At 36.3% G+C, this 22,882-nt stretch overlaps 1 protein-coding gene across 1 annotated transcript in view; it reads left to right on the top strand.

Moving 5' to 3' along the window:
• The window catches only part of LOC126756965 (serine-rich adhesin for platelets), a 169,227-nt gene that overhangs the window by 40,145 nt on the left and 106,200 nt on the right, over positions 1 to 22,882 (top strand). Inside the window, 1 exon segment of the mRNA XM_050470496.1 lies at positions 14,213 to 14,450. The gene's annotated coding sequence lies outside the window, so the exon portion shown is untranslated.

Below are 22,882 nucleotides of genomic sequence, written 5' to 3'. Positions count from 1 at the left end.
AATAAAATAAAGGAATTGGTGCTTGAGAACTGACGTTTAACAGTTCGAGATTTTACTGGCATCGTTGGAAGATCGGCAGGATCAGTGGAAACCATTTTGAAAAGATAATTTGGGCCTAAGAAAAGTGAAATCACGATTGGTTCCAAAATCTCCAAATTTTTTCGAAAAACAGCGTCGCGTTAACGTCTGTGAAATAAAGCTTTCCGACTACCAAGATGTCATGAAACATATTGTTACTGGCGATGTGTTTTGGATCTAAGCTTATGACATGGAAACAGACAGTCAGTCGGCCGAATATCGTGGCAAAAGTGAGCCGAAGCCAAAAACCCGCGTCAAAGTAGGTCAAAAATTAAGGTTATATCGGCAGTTTTCTTCGATTATCGAGGTATAGTACACTCCGAATTCTTTACGACGGGCCAAACTGTCAACAAAAAATACTATTTGAGTGTTATGTGTCGTTTCCGCGAAGGTATTCGTAAAAAGATTCCGAAATTATGGGCCGACAATTTTGGTTTTTGAAACACGATAATACACCGTCGCATGCTGCATTAATTCTTCGTGAGTTTTTCGCCAAATTTTCAACCAATATCGTGCCGCGACCACCGTATTTGCCTGTTTTAGCTTCGTGTGACTTCTGGCTATTCAGCAAACTCAAACAAGCGGTCCGGGGTAACCGTTTTGAGACAATTGAAGACATTAAACGAGAATCGGTACGCGCTTTGACGACTGTTCCGGAAATTGACTTTATCAACTATTCAGAGAATTGGAAAAAACGTTGACACAAGTGTATTGTGGTCAAAGGGGCTGACTTTGAGGGGACGACATAGATTTTGAAGAATATTAAAATCATGAACAAAGTCTAACTATTTTTTGCTCATCGTAGTACGATCCTTTCATATCCTCTACCTGGCAGTAAGAATTTGCGAACCCAAAAGAATTCTATACCAGAGATAAGAGCTTTAATGTGGTTGGACTCGAGAAGTATTTGCTAGTTCTTTTTATCTACTGCTGTCTTTTTTCACTCATCTTAGTAAATGTAAGCCGCAATGTGTTTTTCCAGCTGTTCCCTGATTACAGACATCATTTTCTAAAGGTTTTACGTCTCAGTGGTTCAATATGTTGACACATTTCGAATATCTCGATTTTCGCTACCAAAAAACCTCTAATTTCCAAGACTGCTGTATAGTATTACGCCAAAGGTACAATTGATCTAAAACTTCTCTGTTGAGTGGCTGCTTGCGTTCTATAGACGCTGTAAAAGCCGGCAGGTGAAATCAGTGGTTGAAAGCCCTCGCTTTCTAAATCCTTCACTAAAGTAGAGAAAGGGTTCTATGTCTGATACCCAAATGTTCCTTTAAGTTTCGAGAGTACTATATAGTCTGCGGTTTCGTTCTACCAAACTTCGTCGAATGTTTTCTTGGTTGTTCTTTTATGATGTGTCATTTTGAGTGCATCGTCTGTCTCACAAAGCGTTCTTTTTTTGACTCTTTTAATTATTTTTTACAACTTATTTATTTTTATTCATAAATTTTTAAGCGTTTCCGCTGCCGTTTACCGGTCTTTTATTTGGTTGGTGAAATAAAATTTAAATGCGTTTTAAAGTGTCATTTGCCATAAATTGGCAGAATTGTTGTAGCTACTCCTTCACATTTATGTATTTATCTACGTGCATCCGCCGCGAAAAGTCATCTTTTTTGTTTCTGTTGTTTTAAATCTTATTTTGTTTTTATTTATTTATTGGTGTTATTGTGTTTCGCGCATATCGCGGACAATGTGTCAGCCGCACAAAGCCAACTAGTCAACCGGCAAGCCAAAAAGCCAACCAGTTAAGCTGCCAGCAAGCGCCAAAGTGCCAAACTTAGCCGCCTCTTTTTCGTTCGTACACCCGTCCGCCTGTTCAGGCGTTCCGTTCATTTATCCATATGTCCGTCCGTCGTCACAAAATGTGGTAATCGAGTCATTTCGAACTTTGGCTGCCGCGTCGCATCGCCGTCATCTTGGTCGTGTGGCATGAATAAACAATTTTCCGCATTTGTAGCCGCAATCGCACAAGTTGTTGCACAAGTTGTCGCCGAACCAGTTGTTTGCCCGAACGCTGATGCAACTTGCCTTCTTTTTTTGTATTTTTTTTTCGGTGCATATTCACAAATTTTATTTTTAATCATTCGCTGTTGATTTATACGTTGCTTTTAGTCGCTTGGCGATGACTAATCGGCTGCCATAAGATTACTTATACGAGTGCGGAGAATGTATTCGTTGCAGCGTAGACATGCAATTTAATAGAGATATGAAGATGCCTAAAGATATGTTAATGTGTAATTGTTTTTGTTTGTTTTTATTATTTAATTTGATTTATAAGTTGTCACATGTTTTTGTCCTATTTTATTCGCTTATCAAAAAACAAAAGGAATTCTCGAACGGTTTATTTATGAATAGCTTAAAGTACAAGTTTTGTTTATTACAGAAAATTCGTTATACCTACATATATGTTCCCAAACTTCCGTAGTTTACATATTTTGAACATAACATCCGCTATTTATTTCCTCAAGAATGCTGTGATCAAGCTAATTTATCAAGCTTCCCCGATTTCATGGCTGAATCCAATACAAAGGCTCGCTGTAACCTCTGAAACATCATTTTAAGAAAAGTCTAGTATTAAATGTAAGTTAGAAGGGAGTTCCTCTTATCCGAGGATGTTGTGTCCTTTTCATTGAAGGTGTTTTTTTACGTGGCGGTCCCAAACCCAGCGCACAACCCTGCGGAGGGATGATTCGGCTTCTCACTTTAGCTCGCCTTCAAATGGATGTTTTTTTTGGCTCCCCAGAGCATAGTACTTTGTTTAGCTAAGGAAGAATCTGTGATCTGTGAAAACAATGCTTCATCTTCTGATAAACCCCATTTATTTTACTATCCAGTTTCAACTGTCTGATTACAGTACTCGTTTGTTCCCTCCTCACCACTGTGCACACTCACATTAATATCAATTAAATTGTAAGCTGTCAGATTGTCATGAAATAATGCTGAGAATTAATTAATTACATTCTAACTTTTACAAGTCAAGCTTATATTACGCGCGGCTTTAGCTGGAGAGATCGGAGGGGTAGCACTAATGTGGGCACATTTAAATGTCACTGACTATTTGAATCAATACACTGTGAAATTAAATAAAGTACCGAAGCGAAACGGTGCCATTTATAGCAAAACTTCGTAGTAATGATTAGGCACTTGTAATCAAGTAAATATAGAATCAAAATGTAAATCATCGAAAAGTAGAGGTTCTATTAAAAAAATTGTTAACCCTTTCTCAATATTATGCTATTATTTGGAACTGGATCCAGATACCTTGAGAAGCAGAAGGAACGCTTTTTAAATTCTAATTCTGTCTTTATATGGCTCCAACATTTTCAAAGCGTCGATTACAGTCGTGACCTTGAACAAGTGTGGAAATGGAATTACATAAACTCTTCGAGTACTGGCTACTTGCTTTCCACTCTTCATTTTGAGACTTTGAATTCATTGATTTCAATCTACCATGTTGTTCCCAATACCTTTTTGCATTACTTCCTTTATGAATCCATTTTTTTTTTCTAAGAACAGTTTCGGTTAGTTTTACAGGTTATTCTAAAATATCGATATTACGAATGAGTTGAAGAGAGAAGTGTCTGGAGTTGGTTTAGAGTTTTAACTATTGCTTGGGTTTTTTCAAAATGGTCTATGTATTGCAATTACCAAAGACAAACTGTCAAGGAACTCAGAGTAGAGGGCAAACCCTCATATTTGTTGGGGTTGCAGAGACGAAATTGTTGAGAAACTCACCAAGGCACTCATGATATGCCGATGCCTAGCCCGCAGGTCCTGGGACTGCAATCCAGGTAATATCCGGTGGCTGTTTATTATGATCGTAAGGCCTATTGTCACTCATGGAGCGGTAGCTTGGGCATCAAAGGAAACGCAGTCTTCGGTAGACTTTTAACTATCGAAGCTGCAAAGACTCGCCTGCGTCTGCGCTATAGGGGCAATGTGAACAAACAGGTAGCAAAACATACCATGCTGCTCATGGCAGCAGAAGGTTTTGACAAATGGAAGATAATGTAGTCTCAACAAATGAAGGCCCTAAGGGGAAGACATACCACTGGGCCTTTTTTCAAGGGACGGCGTTACGAAGAGGGTAAACTTTACAAAGAAGTTTAGAGTTACCCTCGGTATTAAGGCGAAATTGAGTGATTCCACGCTCGACCCACTACTGAGTGGCAGCACTTTTCAGTGGTATACTGACGGCTCGAAAACATCGAAATGCATTGGAGTAGACATTGCGGGGCTGCATACAAAACTATCCATACCAATGGGATGATCTTTCAAGCAGCAGTCTTTGCTATAAGTCAATGTGCAGAAATCAATCTCCATCGCAACTGTCGCAATCAGCGTATCACTATGATAAGCGATAGTCAAGCGGCACTAAAAGCGATCTCAGCTTTTAAGGTCAAATCGGTTTTAGTGGAGGATTGTATAGGAAGACAAAACCGCCTATCAGTTTGCAACCGTGATGGGATCAGAACCGTGCATTGCGGTGGGGCCCCACACCATAAAGGAGTTGCTACGCACAGAGGAAAGAACGGCACTGGCAGCAGGCAGCAGGAACCACGCCAAGCTTTAGAGATATGATCACCTTCCCCCTGAGAAAAATTCCGTCTCCTTGTCGGAAGGAGTCCTGCAGGACAGTGCAGTCTTGGGAAGCACTTGTTCAACATGGGCATAGTCTCTTACGCAAAATGTCGGTTTTGCGGCATGGAACACGAAACCGCCAGAACATCTGATTCTAGAATACCCAGCAATTAGTAGAAACAGGCTCAAGGCCCTAGGTTCCGTCTACGTGGACAGGGATCACATCACCACAGTCGCGCCCAGAAAGCTTCTGGAAGCTTCAGAGTGCTGGTCCTTTGTGACCATGTGATATAGAAGAGGGCACAATAGATCATAGGTCGCAGTGTAAAGCCTCAAAAAATAGAAAACTATAAAGTGGAAGACCTTCCCCTTACGATTAAGATCTCAAATTGTGAGAGAGTGTACCAAGCAAAAAAAAAAAAGCTTTTTTTTACCCACCCTAATAATATACGTAGTTGCATGTTGTATATTCGATATTATTAAAACTCAAAATGAAAAAAAAATTTAATTCGCCTTAAACTGGTTCAATACCCATTATAATATTTATTTTTAGACATTACATGTACATACATACTTATGTATGTATGTAAATACATTATTTGTTTGTACCATATTGATGTGGTTTGTTCATTTCTGGGTGCGTCGCAGGTCTGCGTTGTTACGATTTGTTGTTATTGCTATTTTAGTGTTGATAAAAATGCAATACTGCGAATATTACAAAATATTTTTCCAAACAAAAACGTAAACCAAAAATAACAACAACAAAAAGTAATATAAAAACAAAGCAGAATGCTTTCACAACGGCAGAACAGTCATGGGTGGCAACCGGGGCAGGCGAGGGGCGAATACTTTGGAATTCGCTGTTCTTGCCGGTTCTGTGCAACACAAATATTCAATTGTTTGTTGGACTGCATTATTTGTTGTGGCTCTGTTCATTAAGCACCGACTGTGCGCTGTAACGGCAATATCTGTTTTTTTTTTATTTGCACTTTTGTTGCTGGTTTTGTGCCGAAGTCTGTGTTTTTGTGCATTTTCGCCACACTTGCTGGCTGTAAATTATTTTTTTTTGAAAATTTTTTTTGTTTGCGGTGAGGCGTCGGTGCGCTGAGTCTAGTCGTTTCCGCGCCATTCACCCGTGATTTGTGTTGTTGGTCTCGGCGCTTACGTTTGTTCGACTTTGAAGGTATGTTGTTAACTTGCTTTATCGGTACTGTTTTCTTATTATTATTGTTATTATTTTTAAGTGCCTTACTTGCATGTTTAGCTACGAGTATTGGGCAATTTATAACAGTCAAGCAAGGTGCAGTCATGGCGTAGCTTTGCTTTTGATTTTTCAATTCTCGTTGATTACTTACTAATTGTAAATAAGCTAACGGAATTGTTTCATTGAAGCAGGAATTTTGAATTTTTTTAATGCAGAGTTTCTCAACTTTTTTTCATCGAAAATTACTTTATTAGTGCAGGGTTTCACAAACTTGTTTTATACGAAGTAATTTTTTTAATGCAGGGTTTCTCAAACTTTTTTTCATTGGAAATTATTTTTTTATTGCAGGGTTTCTCAAAACTTTTTTCATGGAAAATCATTTTTATTAGTGCATGGTATTACACACTTGTTTCATACGAAGTAATCTTTTTAATGCAGGGTTTCTAAAACTTTTTTTCGTCGAAAATTACTTTATTAGTGCAGAGTATCACAAACTTTTTTCATCCGAAGTAATTTTTATAGTACAGTGGTTCTTAAACTTTTTTGTCGGAAGTAATTTCTTATTGTAGGGTTTCACATACTTTTTTAATTACAGTTATTCGTTAGTGTAGGAGGTCAAAAACTTGTTTCTAAGCTAGGATTTTTTTAGTGCAGGGTTTCAAAAACTTTTTTTCAAAGAAAGATATATTTTTATTACAGGGTATCACAAACTTTTTTACAGCCGAAGTAATTTTTTTTAGTGCAGTGGTACTTAAACTTTTTTGTCGGAAGTAATTTCTTATTGTAGGGTTTCACAAACTTTTTTTCTCTCGAGTTAATTTTTTTTAGGTATAACAGTTTGAAAATTTAGCCTCCTTAGCGAAGCCTCTACAAGTGGGTCGATGCTGATCGATTTCGCAAGGACCCGAAATATGGTTATGTGTGCTACTGGATTCCAGCATTGGAAAAGTCATCAAGCTACTTCGCTGTCTTCGGTTCGAAAATCACCAACCAAATCGATCATGTAGTGAAGACCGAAGACACGTCTCCAGTGTTTTAGACGTGCGTACGCTCCGCGGTTGCAGCGAAGATACGCACCCGCCTCTGTACAGCAAAGCATTCCCGTCTACAAACATAGGGAAGGTACGACGTCAAGAGACTTTCTATTCTACTGGCACTGCTGATATCTGAGGGCATGTATCAGCAACTCGGTATAAGGGAACTTTCGGACGACATTTCAAGTTCCTTACGTACAGCGGCAAGCGAAAGACCTGTGAAAGAAAGATTGATCGTTGGTGTGTCCACCTCTTCGTCGGTTTTAAAGTCGCCTTCGAGGGCACGAAAAGGAACTGCCTCTATGCCGCTGTATCTGAACTTAGCATCCCCGCAAATCTAATTTAGTCTTACAGCCAGTACGGCTATTGTACAATGGCTAGTAAGAACTCCTACGATTGCGTCAAAATGAATCTTAATGAGTGCGAGTAGTTAGTGTAGTAGTAGTAGTTCTGCACTGGGCTAAAAGTGTTGACCAAAGTTCAGAGATCCAGCGTTGGAACTCAAAAGGACAAAGTAGACCCCAACTCATTCCTTATCTGATGTAATCAGGGCAAGGTTGCTACTCTTGCGAGCTCAACGGCTTCTATTAGTAAGTAAATAGACAACTGAGTCGACGTTAACTGGCACTCTGCCCAAGTAAAGTCTCACTCGCACGAGACATTAACACTCAAGTTTAAACTTTCCGAAACTCACAATATATTCACTTAACAAAAACAACTCCTTTAGATCTTCGCACAAACGGCGAACTTGATAAACTTCCGAAAGTTTAATTAAACCAGCGAAAAAGAAAAAATCTTGCTACTTTGATTGGCGTCTGCTCGCTCTGCCAATTAATTCCCCTTTCTATCAGAGCAAAGCGACGACCAACTGCAAGTTTGGCCCTAGTACAGCAGCAATAACAACAACAGCGCGCCGTTTTTCTCGTCCAGCGACTGATTAAAAATGTGTTTTGCAATAAATTATTTACTAACAAGATGAAAATAGCAATTCATACAATTGTTGCCATTGTCCTGGTTGTTGTTGCTATTGCTGTTGTTATTGTTGATTGTATGAGTATCGTTATCGGATTACTGTTTACAGCTGTTACTTTAGCGACAACAACAGCAACTGCGCACGGCTGTTCATGACTGGGTTTATCATATCGGCGCAATTGTTGGCTGCCGCTGACGCGGGCAATTGGCGCTGGTGCGTTCTTTCACAGCGTCCATTGAGCTACAGCGCGGATTGGATTGCGCAAATAATAATCGAAAAAACAACAACAATACAAAAGTTGTGATTCGCCGAGACTGCTGTTGGTTCCCGATAAAAGAACAATTTATTATCACAGCCGTGGCCGCGAGTCAATGTACTCACTTCCTCTCTGAGTCGGTTTGCATTGAATTACTATTTAGTTTTTTAATATTACATTTATTGTAGTTATTTATTGTTAAATGTTGTGCTCGAAGTTCGCAGTATATTTTTGTAACCTAAGCTGGGCTTACGAAATTACAGCTTCCTTTTTAGTGTCTTCATACTTGGTAGCTTTGGCCGCTTTGTGCTGTCCTAAAGAGAGTTATCGACAACTCCTTCCCCTTAGCTGTGCTGCTATGTAAAATAAAAACTTCACGGGCCTCCAGATCTCAATTCTACTAAACTGTTTTCGAATACTTAGGAAAACTGTAATCAGATAATATAACTGGTCTAAATTTCTCAGTCTTACGCAATTATTCAGACTAGATTTTTTTGGTTCTAAAGAGTTTTTCAAGGGTACAATGAATATTGAATTTATTATTTATTTATTTCGAAATAAAGGATGATCCATTTCGAAGTTCCCAACATTTTTAAAGAACAAACACAAAAACTTTAATTTAATGGGGAGTGTTTATTATAGTTCGAAAGAACATTCTTTGACATTTATTTTTTGAAGATTATATCTTTCAAATGTTGGCCGCGGCTACGTCTCAGATGATCTATCCATTGAGTCCAATTCTCGATGACTCGTTCGAGCATTTTGACTGGTTACTGCCAAATGACACGCGTGATGTTTTGCTCTAAGACCTGAATCGAAGCGGGATTGTCCGCATATACTTTAGACTTTACATATTCCCACAGAAAAAAGTCTAACGGCGTGATAACACACGATCTTAGTGACCAATCGACCGACCCAAAATTGAAGTTGTCTGCTCACCGAGGTGTTCTCTCAATAAATCCATTGATTGATGCGATGTGTGCGAAGTGGCGCCGTCATGTTGAAACCAAATGTCGCCGAGATCACGAGCTTCAACTTCAGGAATCAAGTAGTCAAGTAGTTCGATTTGTACTATGAAATAACGTTATGTAATAGTCACTGTTGATGGGCCTTCCTTCTTCACGGTTATTAAGAAAAATTATACCCTCGCATCTCAAAATACAGATGCCGTAACCTTGCTAGCCAACTGTTGCGTTTTTCCTCGCTCTAGAGCGGGTACATCGTGTGCTCTCCACTTGGAATTTTTTTTTATTTTTTTTCGTCTGTAGATCATAGCAAATTGGACGTGTCTTCAAGGAAATTTAGTTTATTTAACGACCGTTATCTGTATTTTTTAAGATTACCCTTCTAATCCGAAAAACTATTTGAGGACTGGTTCTAGTCTCCGATATTAACAAAAACAGCTTTCAAATATTCACTGGTACATATAATTTCGTTCGTGAAGGTTTAAAGTTTTCAAATTCTTGTCTAGTTTATAAATATTTTTTATAACATGCTGAACACAAAACTTTTTCCAAGCAGCAACATTTTTTATTTTTATAAAGTTTGTGAATTGGAAAGCGGTTGATATCACTAAATAATTTGTTAAGCTATAAAACTTATACTGCCATCAATCAAAGTTGACAGAAAACAAAATTCGTATAAAAGTTCTGCACAACAGCGCGTACTTAAATAACAATAACGGTAAAATGCATCAGCTGTTAAATATTTAAATAGATTATGGCATGCGGAATTCCTTCGTTTTCGCAAAAATCTGAAGTGGTGATATCTAGTGAATGTGTGTATGTATGTATGTATGTCTAAAGGATATTGAAGGATACGCAGCCATGCTTATACACTTGAATCTTAGTAGAAGCCATAAAAAGCACGTGTATTACCATAAATGCGTGCGGCGGAGCACAGCGAAGTGTAGAGCGAGCAATTTATGCAAATAAGTTCGTGAAACAATACCAAAGCAAAGGCAGGAAAAACGCTAACAAAAGAAAATAGGGGCTAAGCCATAGGAAAGTGATACCATAGTAGGGCAGCGCAACAATTCCGGCGGAGCAGCGACGGAAGTAACATGTTAAAGTTGATAGGGGTACAAAAGCTTAAGCAGAAAGGATAAGCGAGTAAGCGAATACGGAGAGCAGCGGATTTGTGTCAGCCCGCCGTGTGCATTGGAAGGGTTCAGAGTGGCCGCGTACAACCTGCCGCAACTCGGCAAGGGAGACGGTCAGGATTTGAAGCTTACATATTACGGCTTTTGTGTGGGGGTAGGAAAACGTGACAAAATCAAATTTATTTTTATTTCATTAGTGAGTACGAATGAAAAGAGTGAAGTAAGGAAACTAAAACACTAAAGACACAATGTTTTTATTATTAAAATAGATAGTGCTGCGTGTAAATCTGCCACGAAAGTCGAGGTATTATGGCGTAAGCGAAAATTTGATATGAAAGGCGTTAGTGTATGCTAGAATATGAAATAGTTTTATATAAGTTGGGTGGTCGTGGATTTTTTATAAATATTAAAGCAGTATCTAACCCAGTTTTTGGTTACCATGCGGTACATACATATGTCGCCTTTATATAATGTCCTTACTGAGCTCTGATTGAAGTATTTAGCGAAATATTTTGAAGATTCTTATACAGACTTCTGCTTAAACTGCATAATGAATTGTTTGAAGTTTAAGTCCCTAAAAATCAATGATTTGCCGTAGGTAGTGAGCAGAATTCTACACGTAACCAAGTCAGGAAAAAGCAAAACTCCACAGAATTGGGAACATAAATCCAACCTTTCACGGATTAGAGTTCATTGTCAATACAATCAGAAGAATGAAGTCACCTGGTCCGACATGGTCCTGTTAACTAACCATAAATCTGTGCTCAAAGCTAGTCAAGGAGTATCTGTCCTCACTAGAATGAGCGTCAAGCTACTTCATCATCAGACGGGTTTGGGTATCTGAGCTAGCTAGAGGAAGCACTCTTGCCCGCTCACATTGGAATGGAGCCTAGTTGGATCTCCATCAGCATCTTGCGTTCTAGTACTGAACCAATGAACTCGTGTGCGCTTAACAGGCGCTGGTCGACGACCCGCACCTATACGACTGCAAGATCTTTTTGGTCTAGAGTGGAACGCAGGATATTTTCTAAACTGCGGATGCCTTTAGCAAAGTAGGGGCTGGACAATGACCAACTGGTATTCATGCGCTTATGCTAAACATCTTGACCGACGATTTGTAGAGGATCTTATGATTAATTGTATAAGAGTTTTAGGTAACCTGCGTTCTAAGCTGTCCAAGTGAGATCCTTGTTGGGATCGACCTCTTAACCCAACCTAACGTAAACTGACTATTAAAAAACTCAAAAACAAAGGTAATGTTCCATGTTCGTATCTACTCGTTATTGCGACATCAGAAAATCACTCTCTGTCACTCTGATAAAGACTTAACTGCGCTGCTATTGGTTGGAGACGACTCTGCCCACTCTCAGATAAAATTGCAATAGGAACCCAAAGCGGGTAACACACCATAATGCCCAATGTATGCATATTTCAAAACATTTGTAAGCAAATTATTTTTAGTTACGTCAGCTACTATAACTCCTCTCTCTCTCTCTTCGGTATTCCACTCAATTCAAGGAATGAATGAAATATCCACAGTGCAATAACCGCTTTATGTGCTATTTCTTGTCCAGTTGGTATCATTGCTGTCAGCCACAATTGTACTCGCAGTAGCGACCATGCCTCGTCTGCCGCACTTTTGCTCGTCTTCCACAGTTTCTACTCTGACACTTGTTTTTTGCCAATTTTCGGCTTGTTATACATAGCTGCTGCAGTAGTTATTGCTGTTGCTATTTATGAGAGCAATTTAAAAATTATGACTCTTATCCGGGCTGCATTGTTTCATGGGTCATAATTATGCGCCTAATGGGGCGGTTATTAGTGTTACGACACGTAAACAAGAAAACGCCGCAGGTGAAGTAATCGTTGTTGCTTTTGTTTTGGTAAGACTTTGCGAAGCAATGGGTAAGATCCGTTGCTTTGAATTGCAGTGGAAAAATATTTATATTTTTTAAAACATTTATTTTTATTTTATGGGTATTAAGGGTCAGGGTTCATTGCATGTCTGTTATGTATTACTTTTTTTGGACATTTTTTTTCTGTGGCTTTGGCTGTTTTAATAGCAGCAAAAGTGAGATTCGTGCCAAAAATGTGGTTAATTTCAAACAAAATATGCCATGTGATTTTTAGACGCCAGTATGTATCAGCTGATATGTAGTAAATATGTATTCTCGATAGTTCTTACTTCCAGGATCTGTTTTTGGTAGGCTATTTTCATAACTGGTCGATTTAAGAACATTAAAGTAATGGTCCATGTCCAACAGTCCTTCTTTATAAAAGAGATCTGGTCCCTCAGTTTTTGAGATATCGATATGAAATTTTACATACATCTATTTCTCTCCAAAGAGCTTCTTATTTGTTAAAATTTCCGATATCGGACCACTATAACATACAACTGCCATACAAACTGACCGGTCAAAATCAAGTCTTGTGTGGACATTTTTTTAATTGACGAGATATTTTGACGAAATTTGGCAAAGATTATTATTAAAGCCAAGGCTACAATCTCCGAAGAAACTGTTCGGATCGTATCACTATAGCGTATAGCTGCCATACAAACTGACCGGTCAAAATTAAGTTCTTGTATAGAAATTTGTTTTGTTTGAGAGCTGATTGCCCAGTATAATGCCACAATTTCGTAACATCTTGTGCAGATTGGATCACTATAGCATATAGCTGCCATATAAATTGACCGCTCAAAATCAAGTTAAAGATCTTTTTATGTCATTTTATGCCGGAGTTAACGTTTTTTTTATTGTACGAGATTACAAAAAATTTTAAAAATGTATACATATGTACATATGTATATTATGTCTTATAAGTTGAAAATAATGCTGCAGGTAATAAATTTTGTGATTTACTATGGAAACATTTCGAAGAAATTTATTTTGCGTAATTTATTAATTCGATAACTTTAGCACAACAACGTTTTTCAATTACACAAAATATTTCTACTAATAAACAAACATTTTCTATGAATTTCACAAAACCCAAATTATTCAATTTAATTGGCAACTTTAGTATACGAAATGCTTCCAGCTATACAAAACAGAATTCTTTGAATAATGAATTTCACTTAAGCTTACTTCCTGTACACATACAAATAAACATAACATAATATGATTTCGAAAATGTCTATATACATTCTATATACATATGTACATCTATACACTTGTACTTAAGCTCTTATCTACTTAAGTATGCATATAACATTTCTAAGTAGCGCACAAACACACACAAATTATGGCGAAATGAGTAATTTCAATTAAAACATAAATTTTATGAGCACTCTTCTCTTTTTGGTTTGTTTATATGTTTGCAAAATGAGTAATTAACTAATTAGCAAAAGAATACATTTAGTATTAGAATGCCGCGGGGAAATTATAACAGCATATGCGCATATGTATGTACTTATATAGATTTATACGGTATTTTATGTGAGAACATTGCTTATATTAATTTTTTTATTTGTTGCAATAGGATTTTTTTTTGGTAAATATTAAGGGCCGCATTCAGTTGCGGTCAGCAGAAGATGCTTATGAGCAGTTTCACACGCTTGTGTATTAGTAGGAGATCATAACTCTCTCTCTCATTTTCAACATATTGTTGAATTTCGTTTATATTGAATTTTATTGTTATTTTATTAATTATTAGTATGCTTTAATAATTAAATAAATCCAAAATGTAATGCATTTAATTAATAAAGAATATTTTATGAAAGATGACAGCTGTTTATAGTCAATGTAAATTATCGAAATTCGATAACAGCTGTATGTTTATTTACAAGGCGTTTACATGGCGCTTAGCTATAATTGTGTATGCACTATAGGATTTTTTTGAATTTTTCTTGTAAAATAAAAACTCGGACTTCTAAAATAATATATTTTATACTAAATATTACAAATAAAAAATTAATTGTTACAAAATATAATTTCTCATTCATTATTTTAAACAAACCTTTTGTATTGCTCTTCTTTTGCAGTTTGTGCACACTTTTACTTTCAAGCAATTTTTATGAAGCAATGTGAAATACGAAAAAAATTGACAACACAAAGGAAATAATCTGTGCAAAAGCGCATTCCCCGCACAGTTACAGAGGTGAGGGGAGTTATAGCACATATTTTACAAGCTTTCGCGTTTATGCGCTTCAAATCGAATTTGAAAATCAACTGACTGGTGAGCAAGTTAACGAAAACGCCAACAACAAAAAATACAAGCAGGTAAGTTAAGCAGTGAATTTTCAGAAAAAATTGCCAAGCATAATAATAAAAATAAAAAAATGCACATGAGTTGAGAATGCAGTGAACCGAAAATCATTGCAAGCACAAACGAAAGGTAAAAATTGCGCAAGCAAAAAAAGTTAAAACTAAAGCAAAATATTTTGCAAGCTTAGTATATACGTATGTACATATGTATGTATTTTTTGATTTGATTTTTTTGTTTTATTATGCACTTAACTTCTCGCTTTTGCATTTTCTCATACTCATGCCCGCATAAATGCTTCACTGGAAAATGTAAAAAAATATGCATTTCCTTTCCGCTCACTTGGCTGTGGTGCTGCTGCTGTCGTTGGCAACGCCGAAAGTTCAATTTGCTTTTCAATCGTCGTTGGCCATTGCTCGCCTGCATGCGATTTGGGTCAATTGCATACGAAAATAAAGTGGTATCAATCGTAGAATTTGGCCCCGACGTGAAAAAAAAAATTAAAATTAAAAAAATTTAAAAAATTAAAATTAAAAAAATTAAAAAAAATTTAATTAAAATAATTTAAAAATTAAAACAAAATAAAATAAAATTTGTTTTTTTTTTGATTTTTTCTTAAATTTTATTTTTCTGATTTTGTTTAATCTTTATTTTTAAAATAAAATTTTATTTTTTTCAATTTAAAAATTTTAAGGATTTGCTTAATTTTTAAAATTAAAAAAGTTAAAATTAAAATTTAATTAAACAATAATTTTTAATTAATTAATCAATAATTTTAATTTTAATTTTCTTATGTTTTTAAATTTTTTTTAATTTTATTTCAATTTTTGTTTTTTTCTGGAATACTTAGTACATATGTATGTATCTTAGAAATTTTTTAAATATAAATTTTTAAAATTAAAAAAAGTAAAATTAAAATTTAATTAATCAATAATTTTTATTTTAATTTTCTTAATTTTTTAAACTTTTTTAAATTTTATTTTGATATTTTTTTTTGAATACTCAGAACATGTCTTGCAATTTTTTAAATTTTAATTATTTAAATTTTTTGTATACATACTTACTTACTATGTACATACATATTTTTTAAATTTTTATGCTTTTGGTTTATCTTATTCTAAATTCATCTAATCTCTGCTTTTAAATTTAAAATTTTGCCAACAGCATGTGCTTCTGGGCATTTGGCAAAGCTTTCGAGAATTATGTTTAACATTTTTGCTCTGTTTTGTGTATGTTTTATTGCCAAATTTGCCAGTGGGTTAATAGGCCGTCATGCCTGTGTGGTTCTGTCTGATATTTTTGTTTAGCGGCATCGCTTTTAAATTGCCTAGGTGTTAGCATAGACTAAACAGCGCACTGCGATTGGTAAACACATTTCATATTGACTCATTGGTGGAGCAAAAAAGCGGGCTAATGTGTTCCTTTGTAAATCAAGTATATTTTGTCTTTCCCATGTTTTTTTTTTGAGCGAAAAGCTAGAAAAATTATGTAAAATATTAATGAAATTTCTGGGGTGCAGAGAGCTCAAAATAGAATTTTGCTGTAAGGCATACATAAGTTGAACACACAATATTTTTGAAATAAAAGACCGTTTATATGCTGCTCTTTCGAGATTATAGTGCTTTACTATTACTGCCTACATTCAGGCGAAATTTAGCAAATAGTATTATCAAAGCATAGTTTTTGGCGTCAAACACTTGCTTTGCTGATATAAAAAGCTGATTTATTAAAAATTACTACTCAAATACTTTAATGAAACCATAATGCCCTTAAACTTACAATTAAAATACTATGAGTAAAATAACTCTGGCCTACATTCAGGCTTGTTTACAAAAATTTAGCAAAGTCGCACACCCAAATTACAATTTATGACCTTCATTTCGCACAAATCAAGTATTAAAATATATGTTCTGATTTTTGAAATTTTCCCATACTTGAAGAAAACAAATATTTTATTATATTTTTTTTTTTTTTCGCTTGTCTGATCACCTGCATGTACTATATACGCGAATTAGTCCCTCAGTTTTTTAAATATCGATATGAAATTGTGTACACGTCTTTTTCTAGCCAAGAACAACCTTATTTGTCGCAACCGCCGAAATCGGACCACTACAGCATATAGCTGCCATATAAACTGTACGACCGGATTCAAGTCCTTCTATGAGAAACTTTTGTATACGACAAGATATCTTAAAGAAATTTAGCACAGATTATTATCTAAGACAATGCTAAAATATCTAAAGAAATTATTCAGATCGGAGCACTATAGCATATAGTTGCCATACAAACTGAACGATCGGAATCAAGTACTTGTATGGGAAATTTTTATATTCGACAAGATATCTTCACGAAATTTAGCGCAGATTATTATCTAAGACAATGCTAAAATATCTGAAGAAATTATTCAGATCGGCATACTATAGCATATAGCTGCCATATAAACTGAATGATCGAAATCAAGTGCTTGTATGGAAAGCTTTTATATTCGACAAGATATCTTCACGAAATTTAACACCAATTGTTATCTAAAGCAATGCTGAAATATCTGAAGAAATTGTTCAGCTTAGAGCTTTATAGCATAGAGTTGCCATATAAACTGTACGAGCGAATTGAAGTCTTTGTATGGAAAACTTTTGTATTCGACAAGGAAATTTAGCACAGATTAATATCTAAGCCAATGCTAAAATATCTGAAGAAATTATTCAGATCGGCACACTATAGCATATAGCTGCCATACAAACTGAACGAGCGAATTGAAGTCTTTGTATGGAAAACTTTTGTATTCGACAAGGAAATTTAGCACAGATTAATATCTAAGCCAATGCTAAAATATCCGTAGAAATAGTTCAGATCGGAGCACCAAAACATATAGCTGCCATATAAACTACCGAAAAAAATCGGTTTTTTGTAGAGAAACTTTTTTTATGGAGGGTATACCAGCTTCGCTGCAGCCGAAGTTGATGTTTATTCTTTAATTTTGTTTAAGCTTAATATATTTTTACCTTTACTTCTTTTTTATTTTAATTTTTTTATTTTTATTTTTATTTCTATTTTTATTTTTTTTAATTTCTAATTTTTTAATTTTTTGTAAATATTTTTTTTTGCAGTTTTTGCCGCCTAGTAATTAAATTAACTTTCCTTTCATATTATTTTATTTATTTTTTTCTTTGTTTTGACCTCTCGCCATCGATTTCCGTTAATCTTAAAAACCATTTAATCTCCCATGTTGAATGATATTACTTTTGCTAAGCCCCCGCTGACACACACTGTTATTAAAGCCACACACACACACTTATTTGTGCATACACACATACACATACATAAATACACGTAACTACATTTGCAGACAGCAAACATCAGCTTTAATATCACAGTGCTCGCTTTGAGCCAGTCATTGGACTAACTCTTGCAGCTGTGGAGTGAAATGATACTCAGCTATTGTCTCTGGAGATACTAAAATGCGAAAGTAAAAATAATAATAATCATAAATAAGTTCATAAGTGCGCATTTCACCACACAGATTCCAAACACACACACATAAATGGCAGCTACGCAATGCCCTAGAATATTTACACACTGAAGGCCATTTAGCCACCTTCGAGTGGGCGGTGGGTGACCTCCCTACGCATCTGTTTTTAGGGTGCAATAAACCAGGTAGCTCTGTGGGGAAGTATTATTGTGTGTGCCTCATATTTATTTGTGTGCTTAGTTAAAGTCACTTGTGTACATATTTATATACATACATATGTGTACTTAACAATGACTGTGGTTACAACAGCGCCTGTCAACGACAGCAGCCCAGCAGCCGGCAGCAGGCGGCGCAGCATCAGGTGCTGCCACACTTTGTGGCCTTTTGTGTCATATTTTCTTGTGTCTTTTAGCAGTAAAATTAAATATTTTTTTTTATACTCTCGCAACAATGTTGCTAACATTTATAGTTTTGTTCACATAACGGTTGTTTGTGTCCTAAAACTAAAAGAGTCAGATATAGGGTTATATATTGATCAGGGCGACGAGTAGAGTCGAAATCCGGATGTCTGTCTGTGTCCGTCTGTCCGTCCGTCTGTCCGTCCGTCCGTCCGTGCAAGCTGTAGCTTGAGTAAAAATTGAGATATCATGATGAAACTTGGTACACGTACTTCCTTGGCTCCATAAGAATGTTCGAAGATGGGCAAAATCGGCCTACTGCCACGCCCACAAAATGGCGGAAACCTATAAAGTGTCATAACTAATAAAGATATTAAAGTGAAATTTGGCACAAAGGATCGCATTAGGGAGGGACATATTTGGAATAATTTTAACCTACTAAGTTTTTTGAACGGAAACTATTATGATGTCAACCAAACTCTACAGAGTCGTTTTCTTTAGGTATTTCCATATACAGTTCAAAAATGGAAGAAACGGCCTGCATACAAAGGTCAAAATCACTAAAAGTGCGTTGACTAACAAAAAACGTCAGAAACACTAAATTTTACGGAAGAAGTGGCAGAAGGAAGCCCCCAGGCTTTTTTAAAATGAAAAGTGTGGTGCATATCTCAGGAGCTACAGATTTCAATGAAATTCGGTATTATGTTTTCTTTTGACAACGAAATATGACTGAAATCGGTTCACAACCACGCCTTCTTCCAATATAAAGCTATTTTGAATTCCATCTGATGCCTTCTTTATATAATACGAGTATAAACATTAGGAACCAATGATGATAGCGGAATAAAACTTTACACAAATACGGTATTTGAAAAATATGTAAATGACGGATAATGAAATCTCGATTATTACTTTATAACTTTATTACTGTATAAAATGTTCGGTGACACCCGAACTTAGCCCTTTACTTGTTGTGTTTCATTTTATGAAATGTTTCGTTTAACAATAGTATATGTGGAGCCTCTTGTGTGAATATGTATAAACATGGAAATGAAGACAATAAAAGCTGGCAGTGGTAAAATCAAGAATAAGGGGAATGTAACCACAGAACACTTGAGCACACGCTTGGGAAACTGCCTGCAAAAGGTTATGGGAGATTAGATATAAGTGTGTGCGGACAGATATATTTATTTATTCAACAAGAAAAAACTTTAACAATGGCTGCACTGAAGTCATAACATAATACCCTTGAGTGGTGCATTTCTTATAGGATAAAGGGAAATAAAAGGTTCTTGGCTGGAGTTTGATCGGTCATATATACAATAATATGTTCGGAGTTTGTAGCGCTGCCTTGGATTATGGTCCAAGCCAAATTTCGTGAGAATAACTTGTCAAATAAAATAGTTTTCCTTACAGGAAGTCGATATTGATCGTTCAGTTTGTATGGCAGCTATACTCTATAGTACTTCGATCTGAACGATTCATTCAGAGATTGTAGTGGTGTTTTGGATAAGAATCTGTGTCTAATTTCGTGAAGATATCTTTTCAAATAAAGAAGTTTTCCATACAAGAACCTTATTTTCAACGATCAGTTTGTAGGTCAGCTTTACCCTTTGGTAGTCCGATCTAAACGAAATGTTTGGAGATTATAGTGCTGCCTTGACTTATAATCTGTGAGAAATTTCGTGAAGATAACTTTTAAACGAAAAAAGTTGTCTACACAAGGTGTTGATTTTGATTTTGATATGTTTATACGCCAGCTTTACCATATAGTGGTCCGATATCGGCGATTTCGGCAAATGGGTATCTTTTTGAAAAGAAAAGAACGTGGTTATTTCAGATCGATATCTCAAAAACGCGGAAGATGTGCTCGAAGATGTGCAGTCAAAAAGCAAGCCTAAAGTTATCAGGTGTTTTTCTGTGTATGTATAATCTTATTCTGTAGTTATTACTTTGGTAAATGCAAACGAATGAGAACTTTATCTAACCGGTAATGCTGGATCGCAACGAATTCCGCCTTATATAGACAATATTTGGTTCTTCAATGCTAGATAATGACTTATAATATCAATTTCCACGTATCGTCTTCCTAAAACGAAGACCTTATTCCGTTTCTTCGCTGCTAATCGTGTACCTTTCAATGGGAAGATGATCAATTGGGTCTCTCAAAGAACCCAAAATTAAATGTTGAGTCATAACGCAGCATCCCACTTAAACAGCTGTGATTGCTGGTCCCTTATGTATTCCAAAACTCTTAGATATGGACCAACATACCCTGACATATCGACGAAGCGCTTTGTGCAAAAGTTCACAGTTTAGAAGTGTCCCGAAGGTTTCACCTCTACTGTTTCCATACAGCCTCGACAATTTGTGTCCTCCAAGACTTGTAAGCTCACTATATGTGAAATTGGAGAGTTTCAGCGAGAACACTCTCCAATGCGACAAGTTCAGTTGAGCTCTTGCTTTTCACTTTGCGCCAGAAAGATCTAGCAACTGCACAAGTTTTGACCTGTGTTTGCCTGCCCTTGAATCAAAAGATATCGCTCATATAGATAAACTCTGGTCCAACAAATTTCAAGAACTTCATCTTGGTTCTTCTTTTTTGATACCACAGTTTCTTACCAGTCATGTTTCTAAGGCTTACCGATCACAACGGAGTTTGGTCTCCGAAATAACAGCCCTTAGGCAATTCCGGTCATGGAGAACCGGCTGCTGTGGGAATTGTGCTAACTTGACACATCTGACACCCTTCTCCCTTCGGTCCAACCCCGTCGAAACAGCACGTTTTCTGGGCCTTCCGTTGGATGACGTCGATGACAACTTATTTAATTCCTACCTTCCCAAAGGGGATTATGTATCCGTTACAACAACAACCAGCCATGGTTTCAGTAGATAAATGGTGAAGGTCAAACTCAGCTCTATTCTAGATAAGCCAGTGAAAATTATTTGGATCAAAAGCAGAGACTTCATTTACCGAATATTTGCATGTTGCTAGGATTTTCAACTCTGAAAGAACAAACGTAACATAAAAATAAAAAAAACTGTCTGGACGCTTTCGTTCCAACGAGAGTCGGGTCGGTCTATGCAATCTGAACGAACCTGGTTTTTTTCCGGGCAAGTACTGTCAGACCGACAGCATTCCTCCAAATTACCGCAGGAGTATTTTTTACCGCTACAACAACAACAACAACAACAATATGGACTCTTCTTCGTAGTTGAGCATTCAAGACGATAGGGTTTGCTACTCAAAAACTTCGAGCCCAATACTGTAGCCTAGAAGTAACTGAAATGGGTTCCAAGGACTGCTATTACGCCAAGATTCTCCAAAACTATTTGTGGAATATTTTCTACATAGACAGGATTTTCTATTTTGAATGCTGAAACATGCTTTTCCTTCTTACGAATCAGAGGAATCGGAAAATAGTCTTCCATGGTCTCTCTTTAGTAAACCAGGCTAAAGATATTTGCTATATTTAGGGCGAAGCTTTCTAGAGACCAGATGCCAAGCACGGTTTTTACGATAAAATTCCTGAAAAGTATTTCTGAAATTCCATTACAACAACAACAACATTTAGTTTGATTCATCACTTTATAAAATTTTTTTTATGCTTTTTACTTTTTATGCTTATTTATCTTCATACCTCATAGCATTTATATACATCACTCTATCGCCGTCGTCCGTCGCAGCAGTCACTTCATTAAATATGCAAAACTTCAGCAAATATTTTTTATACTAATTGAAAAAGTTTACATCCCCAAAGCGTTTCGAAAATTTGCAACTTAAATGGCAAGCAAACTTGGTACACACCCCTATTCCCCTCCGCAGGTTAGCGCTTACTTGTACCGTTATAACTTTTGCTCTGCACCACTTACATTTAAGTTGGTACCTCGTCAATACCGAAAAGTTTCTCGACCAAAAAACAAAAAAAAAAAAATACTTCTGCACGGATATTACGAGTTGGTCATCATAAAATGCGCAAAGTTGCAACACAATTATCCACACCTGCCAATTTTTTATGCAACTTTAAGTTTTTCGTTACTTTACTTAGCTTTTTTTGCTTTTCAACGGTATTTTAGCTCATCATTTGCACTTTAGTGAGTCTTAACTGCACTTTACCTTTCTCCAACGCAGGCAGAGTAGCGCTCACAGACACCCACACTCTTAGATATCTACTCAGTATAATACGCATATAAATTACAGGCGATATTTAGTGAAGCGTCAGCTGAAGCCACGAAGGATATCATCACTCCACTGGCGCCATTCTGTCCTTTTTTGGTCATAAGCCAGTGAGCCTGCCTGCGCTCAGCCGCACAGTGGCGTCAAAAATAAGTAGTTGACTAGGTCAGGCAGTTAGTTTGTGTGGGGCGGGAGTGTTGAGCGTTTAGTGCTTTTTGGAGCGGCATTTATGGAGAGAGTCTGAGTGTCTGAGTCAGTGAAGGGCTTGATTTTGAGTGAGCTCAAGTTATTTGTTGCCTTGGAAAAATGTTTAAAATATGTCCTTCATATTCTATTTAATATTTTTACTTTGATGTACAATATACATTAAAAGCAAACGATTTTGTGTGGCGCAAAATTATGCAC

Source organism: Bactrocera neohumeralis, chromosome 4, assembly GCF_024586455.1.
Source record: "Bactrocera neohumeralis isolate Rockhampton chromosome 4, APGP_CSIRO_Bneo_wtdbg2-racon-allhic-juicebox.fasta_v2, whole genome shotgun sequence".
NCBI lineage: Eukaryota > Metazoa > Arthropoda > Insecta > Diptera > Tephritidae > Bactrocera > Bactrocera neohumeralis.
This window is presented reverse-complemented; position numbering and strand designations above follow the sequence as displayed.